The following is a 10959-nucleotide window of genomic DNA, read 5'->3' on the forward strand; positions in this document are numbered from 1 at the left end:
TTTTTTTCGTCCTTGTGTTTGCGCTGTTTCTTCTTCCACGATACACGCACACCACAGGTACGCGAAAGTTTAGGAGCATAAGTGGTTAACTCTGTTTTCCCCGTTTTCTCTCAGTGTCAATGGCACAGTGCGTTGCCCGGAATTGTGCACACTTACCCCCATATGCAGAAATGCATCATAACTTGAAGCCCATGCTTGACTTGATCTAAACGACGCAAGTCGTGAACGCACCAAAAGAAAGGCAGTGAGCGTCTTGGGGGACGTTCGCGCCAGGCGTCGTTTATATCAAGTCAAGAATGAGCTTTGTATTAAGATACATTTCTGAATACGGGGGCTAGACATCTGCTTCTTCCAGAAAATGTCGAAGAAACGCCCGCCAAAACCAGGCACATTCGTAAACTTAACTAGGCAATACGAAGCTCCATAGAAAAAAAGAAGAGTGGTATTAAAAGCTTTCAGTATTTTTCTTTACTCCAAAATAGTTGCGCTCTCGTGGCTTCACTGTACAGAGATAGTGCAGCGTTAGCTAGAAAGCATGAATTTCCAAACTCCATGCCAAAATAAGCTTGTAAAATTATTTAGGTGCTAGAATCCAGGGTTTGTAGCGATCCTTGAAAATCCTTTATTTCTAAAATGCCATTTTCAAGGCATTGAAAACCCTTGAATTTTTAGAAGTACTGGAAAGTCCTTAAACTTGTACACTTGGCTAGACTTAGAAGAAATTGCCAAGCGCTTTTTTTCCCTTCTGTGACACTCTTTCGCATGTCACAGAAAATTGTCTCTGGAGGTAATAGAAGGAAAGCGACATCCTTAAAGTTGAAATTACAAAGGAGCTGCAGATACCAGTTTTATGCACATGGAACCGGCGACAAATGTGCTTGGAGGAGCAGAAGCAGGAAGCTCAACAGTTGAGGCATTCGAAGAGAAGCCGTGAAGAGTAAATTGAGAGCGACAGAGACAATAAAAAGAAATTAAAAATGACTATTGCTTATTTGATGGTGAAAAAAGCTGAGGCAACAGATGACATCACATACACTGTCAAACCAAACAGTATTCAAAAACTGCAAATGTTGCAGGTCCAAGTAGTTAATTGTGCTATTGCAGAAAAACTTTGAGCGCTTTCTTGAAATGCTTCCTTGTGTGCGTTTAGTGGTGGGCGGTGAAAGGCAAATTAGCAGTCTTTCAAATGTTTGAAATCACTGAAATGCGATTTGTTTTGTTTTCTTTTGTTTGCATTAAAGTTAACGTTGTTCTTGAACAAGTTATTGCCTGTCCAAACTACTACACACATTGCACGAGGTCCTTGAAGTTACTGTGTCGGGGCCTCGAAAGTCCTTGAAAACCATTGAATTTTTTTCTTCAATATTGCTACCAACCCAGTAGAACAACTGTCATGGAGTAAAAACCTTGGCTGAACAGGGGCTTATACGCAGAGCACAGGAAAACTAGAAATGCAGTAGTAGGCATGGAGGGCCCTGAAAAAAATGTGCCACATCCGCTCGTCTGCCTTATGTTTCTGCACCGACTGTCGCATAATTAATAGAAGTGCACTTTCTGTTCTACTCCAATAAACGCAACATTACGAACTCCAGTGTGGGGCAGTCCTTCAGCCAGTGCAGAACTCTTTCTGTATATCCGAGTCAGCTCTGTCATTTTTCCAGCATTGTAGTACAAGATTTGTTAAACTGGTTTAGCAGAATATGAGCAGTATACTCTTAAATTAGCTGTTTATTTGTATGCACAAGTTCAGGTCCTCAGTTTGGTTGCATGACAAATTGCCATACCTCAATAGATACAAGAAACAATTTTATTACAGTTTAATAAAATCCAAACAGTAATAATCACAACAATATAATGACATACATTTCTTTTGGTACGTATACAGCCCATGTCTTGGCAGTGTATAAATTCAACTATACACCGCAAGTACTGTGTCCTGACCACTATTATTCACATGTGTAAAACCATCACAGCAATTCAACAAATATCACAGTAATTAGTGACATACACTTTGTAACTGCTTTACATGAGCATAATGTATACAAATGGTCCCTGTGTACCTACACATGACTAGTGCCACCCGAGTACTATTACTCACAGGTGTAAAACCAACAAAGCAGTTCTTTAAAAAATATCACAGCGCTTAGTGACGTACATGCTGTAACTCCCTTGTAGAAACTTAATACAAACACGTGAGGACACAGAAAGCTAGCAGTGGGCATACATGGGAATACCACCGCCTCAATACTAATTCACAAGTGTAAAACCAACCAAGCAGTTCTTTAAAGAATATCACAATGCTTAGTGACATACATTTTCTAACTAGCTTATATAAGCTTTATACAAACATGAGAACATACACAAAGCTAGCGGTGCACCCGCATAGAAGTGCGGCCATCTGAACACGATTATTTGCAAGTGTAAGCTCAACAGAGCAGTTCGTTATAGTGACGCACATTTTGTAACTGCCTTATACAAGCTTAGTGCAAGCACAAGAATGCAGAAAAATATAAATTAAAAACTTGCTCTATGCTGTTGCTCACTGTGGCCAGTGATGCAACAGCAGTGTCTGTGTGCTTTTCATCACACTTCTGTCCTATGCCATTCTTACCAGAGTTGGCGGCACATAGATACCCAAATTTCGATAGTGTTGCTTTCTCAGGTGGTTGCTTTTGATTTGCTCAATATCAGTTGACACTTCAGCTGCATCAAACATCTTTTTTACCTCTTCAACAACAGCATCAACAACAATCTTATGACACCTGTGTTGTCCTTCTAGTTGCCTACAAAGACCAGTCAATCTAGCAACAACACTGACAGTCTCTACTATCTTGTAATGGGGGAGAGGTGTGTCCCACCATGTGTTCCACGTTGTTGTCACTATGTGGGCTGGCTGGGGAGGCAACAACTGTAATATGTTTGCATTTGCATATATTAAAGTGATGCTTGTACTGTGTTATAACACCTAACTTAGTCTTGCACTTGCTGCACAATAACACTGGCTCACAGTCGTGGTGAAAAGCTTTTGCATGTTGAGCAAATGAGTTGTATCCACTACAAAAAAAAAGTCAGTGATAGCACACATGTTGCTCTACCAGGCCTGGTGTGGTTCCTTCTGACACTGCTGCTGATGCTGACGCGCTGCTGCTTGCCTCGTACACTGTTGCAGCTGCAGTAGACATGGCAGTCTCTGTATCTATTGCTGCCGTGTCATCTGTCATGGTAACTTCCAAGTGGTATCGGGCTCACTTCTGCAACAGAGATGTTGTTTGCCCCTTGAGGGCTCTCATGATCAAGGCCAATAATTTCGTAGGCATTGTCTCCTGCATCGAAGAACCAATAAGAACAGCATGAATTAATAAACATAGCTCTAAAAAGTACGGACATCAAGACTTAACCACAAGCTTTGCACATAAGTGACCGGGCTTAATGAATAATACTTGCAGGAGGAGTTACACAATTGTTTGTGTATATTACAGTAAAGCCTCATCAGAAGATATTCAAGAGGCACGGGAAACATGTCTCTCGAAACCAAAAATTTTGAGACACTGAGGAGCCAGACTAGATCACTTTATTATGCATCATCACTAAAGTATGTTTTTATATATCTGAAGGAATAAATGCTCAGGGTGGCTTAAAGGGCCCCTAAACCACTTCTCGACATTTTTTGAACATTTCAAGTAAACACGCGTATCGAAATCAGAATGCCGTCACAATCGACGAAGCCAAATGCCAGAGTGCGTAGCACTGCCGGAGCACCACAATATGAAGAAAATTACCCCGTGCGCCTCTCTGGACCTATCCTGCACCCCCCAGTTTGTCCTGACGTCACCAGGCTGTCTCTGATGATGTCACCAGTTTCCGGTGCTGTCGATTGGTCGAACGAAAGTGTACGACTGCCGGCAAGGCCTGCAAGCAAATACACACACTCCTCCTTCCACGTCGCGTTGCGTGCGATGCCATTGTGGGCAGCCAATGGGGGCAAAGAACAGAAACGCCAACAGAAGGGTCTCCCTATGAGGCTCTTCAACACGAGTCACCATACAGTTCCGTTGTATTAGCGCCACCCCTCGCAGGACGACGGGCCAGCGCGGCAACAACAGAGCTCGTTGGTGTTGACCTGTCCCGTAACATTTGGAGGTGTACTAGGCAAGGAAAAGACGATACTGTCCATATGGCGTGTACCAGTGAAAGAGTAATATGAGTGGGGACTACTTTTCGATAATCAAACACACGTAGCTCCACTATTACTGCACCGTTTCGAAAAATTCTCGTGGCTACCTGTTCATTGCCTTATTGTGTAGAACTGCAATACCGCAACTAAATTTCAACCTCGGTGGTTTAGGGGCTCTTTAAAGAAGACATTCACAGCTTTTTAGTGACTGTAGATTGTGTTAGCTTCCTTCCCAACTTCTGGAATTTAAACACTTCACTTTGCAAGCCTTGTTGCTCGCAGTACCTTTGAGGTGCTCTTAGACGCTCGTCAGCTTCAACTGCCGACACTTTCTGTCCTGCACTGTCCTCATTGCCCTCCTTTTCTGGTTCATGCTAAAAGAGACATGCGCGATTGACTTGTGTAAGGATTGCGTGATCTTTACGCCATTCGGAGCACACAAGGTGCACAAAGTGAATGTGTCTGGGTTGTGTCCCTTCGGTAGTGAATACTTAAAAAGTCATCCTTAATAACAAAGGTGTCTCTTGTATACAGTATTGTTAACGTGGCAAACATCGGAAAACCAACCAAACCATTTTCAGATGTCTCTTACAACCAAGTGCATCTTGTAATGAAATTCTACTGTACTGAATATTTTTCAACTATGGATCATATGCATGTACATATAGTCACAAAGACATGTTGTGTGGAATGGCGAATCGGGAAACAGTTCGTACTCTTACTTTTTGTCCCTAACACAAGCAGCTGATAACAATATGATAAAAAAGCAGGCAATGAGGCTAGAATGGAACATAATCCTTCAGCTCTAAACAATTTTTTGGGCCCACATCATTCCCTCATATGACATAAGGAAACAACTTGATTGCAGTAATGGCTGCATGTGATCTGAGTTGATTGAAACAAACTATACGTAAGGTTGTCCTGTATGTAATTTTATCAGAGTGCTTTTTAGATGTCCTGCTGGTGATCCTGGCTGCGCGATGCTTCTCATGCTTTTTGGCACGATTCCTTTTTTTCCACTCCACTTTTTTTTCAGATTTTCTCCCCTTTCCCTTCCCCCTTGTGTAAAATAGCACACTTGAAGTATCAAATCTGTTGAACTAACGTGTGTATCAAACCTGCTAACATGTGTGCTTCTCTGTGGTCTGTGTTGTATTTTTGCGCTGCACAATTCAATTCAATATGAAAGATGGAACGTCCCTGCCTTTAGTTTAATTGTGTATGTGTGTGTGTGTGTGTGTGTGTATATGTCTCTCTCATGTTTTGAAATATATATACATTCAGGAGTGCCTGCATGCCCTTCTCTCCTGCTCCAGTGACGAAAAGGAGAGCCTGTTTATGTACCATAGTAAAAAATTCAAAGGTTTTCGCTGTGCCCATTACATCCCTTATCATATGGATCTGTCACAATACAGAGTAGCAGTGGTCCATAATACTAGCCCATCCCAACATAATTATAAATTAAAACATACCGACATGCTGCGAAACAGCTGTTGCAAAGCCGCTGGTGAAGGCAATTTCCACAGCACTGCAGTGGTACAGCCGAGTTCCACCTGTATAGTGACAAATCCATATGCGTGTTAGCAACTCAGTAGTTGCTGATGGTTTCATAAGCTTTACACTACACAATAAAGTAATCTAGACAACTTTGTTGGAACAAATGCACATAATTAGGACACCACTTAAACACTAACACGATTAATTGCCCCCAATCTCTCACTCACTAAGGGATAATACTTCTGAAACATCGGTGGAGAGCTCAGATTAACACAGCCCATAAAGGACAAGCGTTTTTTGAGGAAAACAGCTATAACAGCGGTTAGTTTTCTTGATCATTTTATGTGGTAGCTTTGATTTAAATGTCATGCAGTACTATAAAATACGAAGTGCCGCATTTCTAGCAGCAGAAGGCGTCGTCAGGCTCATGATACAACAGATTTTTGCACTCTTTGTCAGTGAGCCGACACATACAAAGAAAACCGAATTCACACATACATATACAGTGTCAAGTGCACTTCTCCTTCTGAAAACGCAGCCACCAGTTCCAATGTTGCTGAAAGGAAAGGTTATATAAAGTGCGAGACTGCATGGAACTGCCACTTATGACTGTAAATGTATGGTCTGCTGATTGCAGAGGTAGTCACATGCTATTTCTAGTCTCTTTTAGAAGCATTACTAAAGAATAAATTAAAATCTATTCATAAGTCACGAATTTCATGCATCCACAGTTTGGCTAAATAACCTGTGAGAAAAAGACATGTTTACCTGGAACAGCAACCTTTTTTCCTGCTGCAAAACTTTCCTTCGAATTAATGAAATAACTTTACAGCGTCATAATGCGTTTCTCGCAACTACTTGCCGGCAGTGGCGAGTTAGTGTTTATATCCGACTCATTGGGCGACAATACTGCCAAACACAAATGCTTCACGAACACGAGAACACGTCCCTCGCAGAGAATAGCAACCATATATGCCTCTGTGAGACATGATCGCACCTTTGTGGTCAAAATGTACATTAGAACGACATCACCATCTCATTAAAAAAAAAAGCCTCCGTACAAGGCAGCCGCCAACTGCATAATGTGAAATTGCAACTGATGTCCACTTACTGGTGGCCTGTGTTTGAGTCACTTTTGGCAGTTGACTGGGTGCTGAGAAATGCACGTCCTCGGTTGTCCCTGCAAAACATACAGGGTTAAGTCAAATGTTGAAAATATATATATGCCGGCATTTCATCAGTCGCAAAACAAACGAGTAAACTAATAAACAACTGTAATGTAAACAGAGTACACATCATAAGATAGGCTGTCAACTGTTAATGCATTACGCAAAAAACCTAATGCATAGGAAAGACTATATGTATACACACGAAGCTGACACACAATTCGCTCTATGTTTTTCCGAGCAGTATATTCAAATTATTATGTCTCGTGGTTAGAGCAAAATTAGTGTAAATTACGAACTAAATTATCTACCCTGGAAATGCACCTGTGCGCGCTTCGAACGAGTAGCGTTGTAAAATTTACGTACATGGCATTTAACATAGTTGCTGAACACAGATTTCCTTTGCCCTGTGTCGTGTACAGTGAGCTACACATATCTGCCCCCCTCCCCCTTTTTTGTACTAGTCATACTGCGTGCCACTGCACCTATACGCACGTCAAGAAACCTCACGACACAGAAATAAAAGCGCCAATCACCCATGCCTGCATGTTGTAGTGGGCCTAACCTAACCAAGCATGGGTTGTTGCTTTTTATAGTAAACACAGGCACCGTGCTCATTGCAAGTATGTATCATGTCACTAAGCAAATATGCAATTTCACTGTACCACTATTTTTTTATCACATGGATATATCTGTTGAGAGGCAAGACAAAAAGCAGTCACTTCTCAGAACTAATCAGCTTTCTTAAAACACATTTTTAACTTTTCAATGACACTTGCTGCTATGTGTTTGTCTCCAGAGAGCATACTTGATTTGACTTTCCAATCAGAGACATTACATAAATATACCATGTTAAGATGACTGCCTGGAGCACGTGAGAATTTTCATCTTCGTGTAACATACTGTATCTTGATTTTGTTGACATTTGGTCAAATGGTACACCCAATATACTCACATACTAGTTTTCTTGTCCAAATAACATGCCAATGTATTTTGATTTTTTGGCATTGGCTCCTCCGCACTACGTGAAGTCCTGCTGCACTGGCTCTTTCACGTCCTCGTGTCCTTGCAGCTGCCTTCTTGCGTTATATAAAGCGGGTGCCTGAAAAATATCGTATGCAAAAGTCAACACAAGGGCATGGTGCAAAACAACATCAAGACAGTCAAGGCCATGGCAATAAAAAAGTCTTAGCTCTTAGTCTTCCTAGTGAAATGCATGCAAAACATCCAAATGACTGCAACAGTCAACTGCTAAACTAACTTCAATTTTTAGATTTAAGCAAAAAAACAAATAAACCACAGTTCATCCTTGTTTTTCATGAATGTTAGAATACTCCTGCTAATGAATAGAATATTGGTCATTTTCAGACGTCATAGGTCTGTCATGAGGCTGGTGTATCGCAAACACCACTTGTGACACATCCTAAGCACGTGCCCAGTGTGCCCCCCCTCCCCCGCACCATCCCTGGTTGTGCCACTGCTGAAGCCATAATCTGAGGATTATAGCTGCAAACGTGATGCTCAGTAGGGATGAAAATATTGTCCTTCAGCTCAATGGATATATGGATCTGCCTATAAAAAAGGGCAACAAGGCTTGTTATGGCAAGCTTACCCACATTTCAATACTAACAAGTTCACTGCGGCCTGCATCTAAGCTTACTAAAAGGCATGAACTTATTTTCATGCATGAGGTGCGCAGTGGAGTTCATTTTTGACAGACCCGACTACTGCTGCAGTTTGAAATCTAGCATTTTAGATTCTTGTAGGCATGTAAAAGTTGCAGTTAAACCGCAGTTATTAATTTGTTACACCAACCTATTGTTCTGTTTACGACAGACTGGTAACACGGAATTAAAGCAACATTTTATTTTGATATTTTATTTCTCTACTAAAAATATTCAAGCCATAAACACATCTTGATCTGCCATGCTATAGCAAAATGCACACATTACGCTTGTAACCCCCAGAGGAAGGCTGATTTAGCTGTTCATATGACATAACTCTGACACGCCAACTCATATTAGCAAATGCACAGGCGTGTCCAAAACAATAAGCGTATGCAAAGCGCCCCTGCAATTGTAATTCCACACAGCAGCCGTTATATTCGATGCCGATGCGTAACTAGCTGCTCGACAATTCACCGAGTTCGTAGACATAAGCATCCTTTCAGTTTCGCACCGTGCACGAAAACCGCAACAGGAGACAAAACCAGACCTATAATCACACCATTTCAACATGAGCAAAAACAGTTCAGTCTTAGGGATAAACACTGTGAGAGCGATTTAGTGCGCGACGGCGACGAGCGGCGGCTTCGAGCGACAAAACGGGCCGTCGCTTGAACAGATGGCTCAGTTCTGGAAACATAGAAATCGTCGCTCGTCGCCCAGAAGTGCTATGAGCGACTAGCCAATAGCGCGAAGCCGGAACTGGATGTACATACATCGCTCAAATACTACCGATTGTCGCGCGGAACGAGCAAATGATTCAATTTTTATACGTGCAAGGATAAGAACGTACTGCAAGACCTCCGGAAATATTTTATGCTACTTTTTATAGTAAAATACATCAACGTAAATTACTAAAGCACGCGTCACGCGTGACTGCAGCCCTCATGCCGGCAACACCGGGGAGGCGTCGCTCAAAATCGTAGCTCGCACTGAGTACGACTTGTAGGCGACGAGCGAACGCGACAGCCATCTCCGTCGCGTCGCTTGTAGCTGCCGCGCGCAAGATCGCTTATATGGGGTTTATACTTTTTTCAGCATAAAACATGGTTTCCTCATGCGTTTTCAGTGAGTTCAAGATAACGCGCCCAACTGAACTTTTGCAGCACGCAGCTGAATGCCTGCGGCACAGTTTCTAACTAGCACTGGTGCTGCACGTAACTTCAGTGGTCGCAGATTCCCCCTGCGCGAGACACCGTCAAGCGCGCGGTTTATTTATAAAAAAAAAGCATGCTGCCAGCAAAATGACGCCTTCTGTTATGTGATTCCTTAGTTCAACAGCGTTCCGTACACAGTAGACTGCCAAACTGAATAAATTCAAACACACAAAACGCACGCTAATCACGCTCCGCATAGGCTCGGAATCACGGGCTGGTGAACTAACCATTTCAAGCGTCCTCTCGCCTGGCGTCTTATTGAGCATACCATAGTTCTGGCAGCGTTTGCGATTTTTAAAGCTCTTACGGACAACGGCAAAGTGATAAAATCACATGCAGTTATCGCGACGACTGGCTTTTTCGATTGACATCGAGAGACAGCGCGTACGCCTAGTCCTTTGTCAATCGCGTCGGCTAAGCGCAGCGACGACTTCCTGGCGATAGCATGACATACGGAGAATGTGCACCTCAGCTAGAATTCACTTACCGTGGAGGATTTGTTGTTATATCCAAGGCATGACGAACGACTGTCGTGTTTTCGTGGCGACGCGAGATGGCTGATACACGATCTCCCTCGGCTGGCCTTTGCTCGCTGGACAGATCACCTTTCTCCGGTGCTGTGTTGTTCCGCGATCTTGAGCGCGCGCGCGCGCGGTGGAGCCACTCCGAGTGAAAAAGTAGAGCGCTCGCTACGCGTTCCTTTGAACTGCGGCGGCCTGTTCTCTTAGAAGCAAAACGATGTGTTGTTTGCTCAGCGTGCATGAATGATACATTGCCATGTTCGGGGCCAGCCACCTACAGTTGAAGCAGAAGATTACGCTACGTTTTGTTTTCTATTGCCGCAGGAGTCTCTCTTTTCTATTGTCGCAAGAGTCTTTTCACTCTCTCTCTCTGAAGGGGAGAGTGAAAAGCACATTTCACTCTGCCCTTGGTGACAGAGTGAACAATGCATTTCACTCTCCTTGACATTTTGCGAGAGTAAAACGACGCTTTGAAGAGTGAACCGGCAGCTTCACTCCTGCGATACCCTTCCTAGTTTTTAGAGTGTATGTAAGCACTCTCGCAACGAAGGAAGTTTTTTACTCTCAAAATGATAATATTGGCCAAAGATAAAGCACAAAATGGCCACTACGTCCGCATTTCGACGGGTGTGAAATGCGAAAACACCGATGTATTAGATTTGTGTGCAAGTTAAAGAGCTCCAGCTGGTATAAATTATTCCGGAGTCCGTGCCTCAGAAT

At 42.8% G+C, this 10959-nt stretch overlaps 1 long non-coding RNA gene across 1 annotated transcript; it reads right to left on the reverse strand.

Moving 5' to 3' along the window:
• Positions 1-1891: 1891 nt before the first annotated feature.
• Positions 1892-7053, reverse strand: LOC126524443 (uncharacterized). Its single transcript, XR_007597962.3, has 3 exons — positions 6783-7053; positions 5647-5727; positions 1892-3323 (listed from the first exon to the last, which is right to left on the reverse strand). It is a non-coding gene; the product is annotated as an uncharacterized lncRNA (long non-coding RNA).
• Between the last annotated feature and the right edge of the window lie 3906 nt (positions 7054-10959).

Source organism: Dermacentor andersoni, chromosome 3 (assembly GCF_023375885.2).
Source record: "Dermacentor andersoni chromosome 3, qqDerAnde1_hic_scaffold, whole genome shotgun sequence".
Classification (NCBI taxonomy): Eukaryota; Metazoa; Arthropoda; class Arachnida; order Ixodida; family Ixodidae; genus Dermacentor; species Dermacentor andersoni.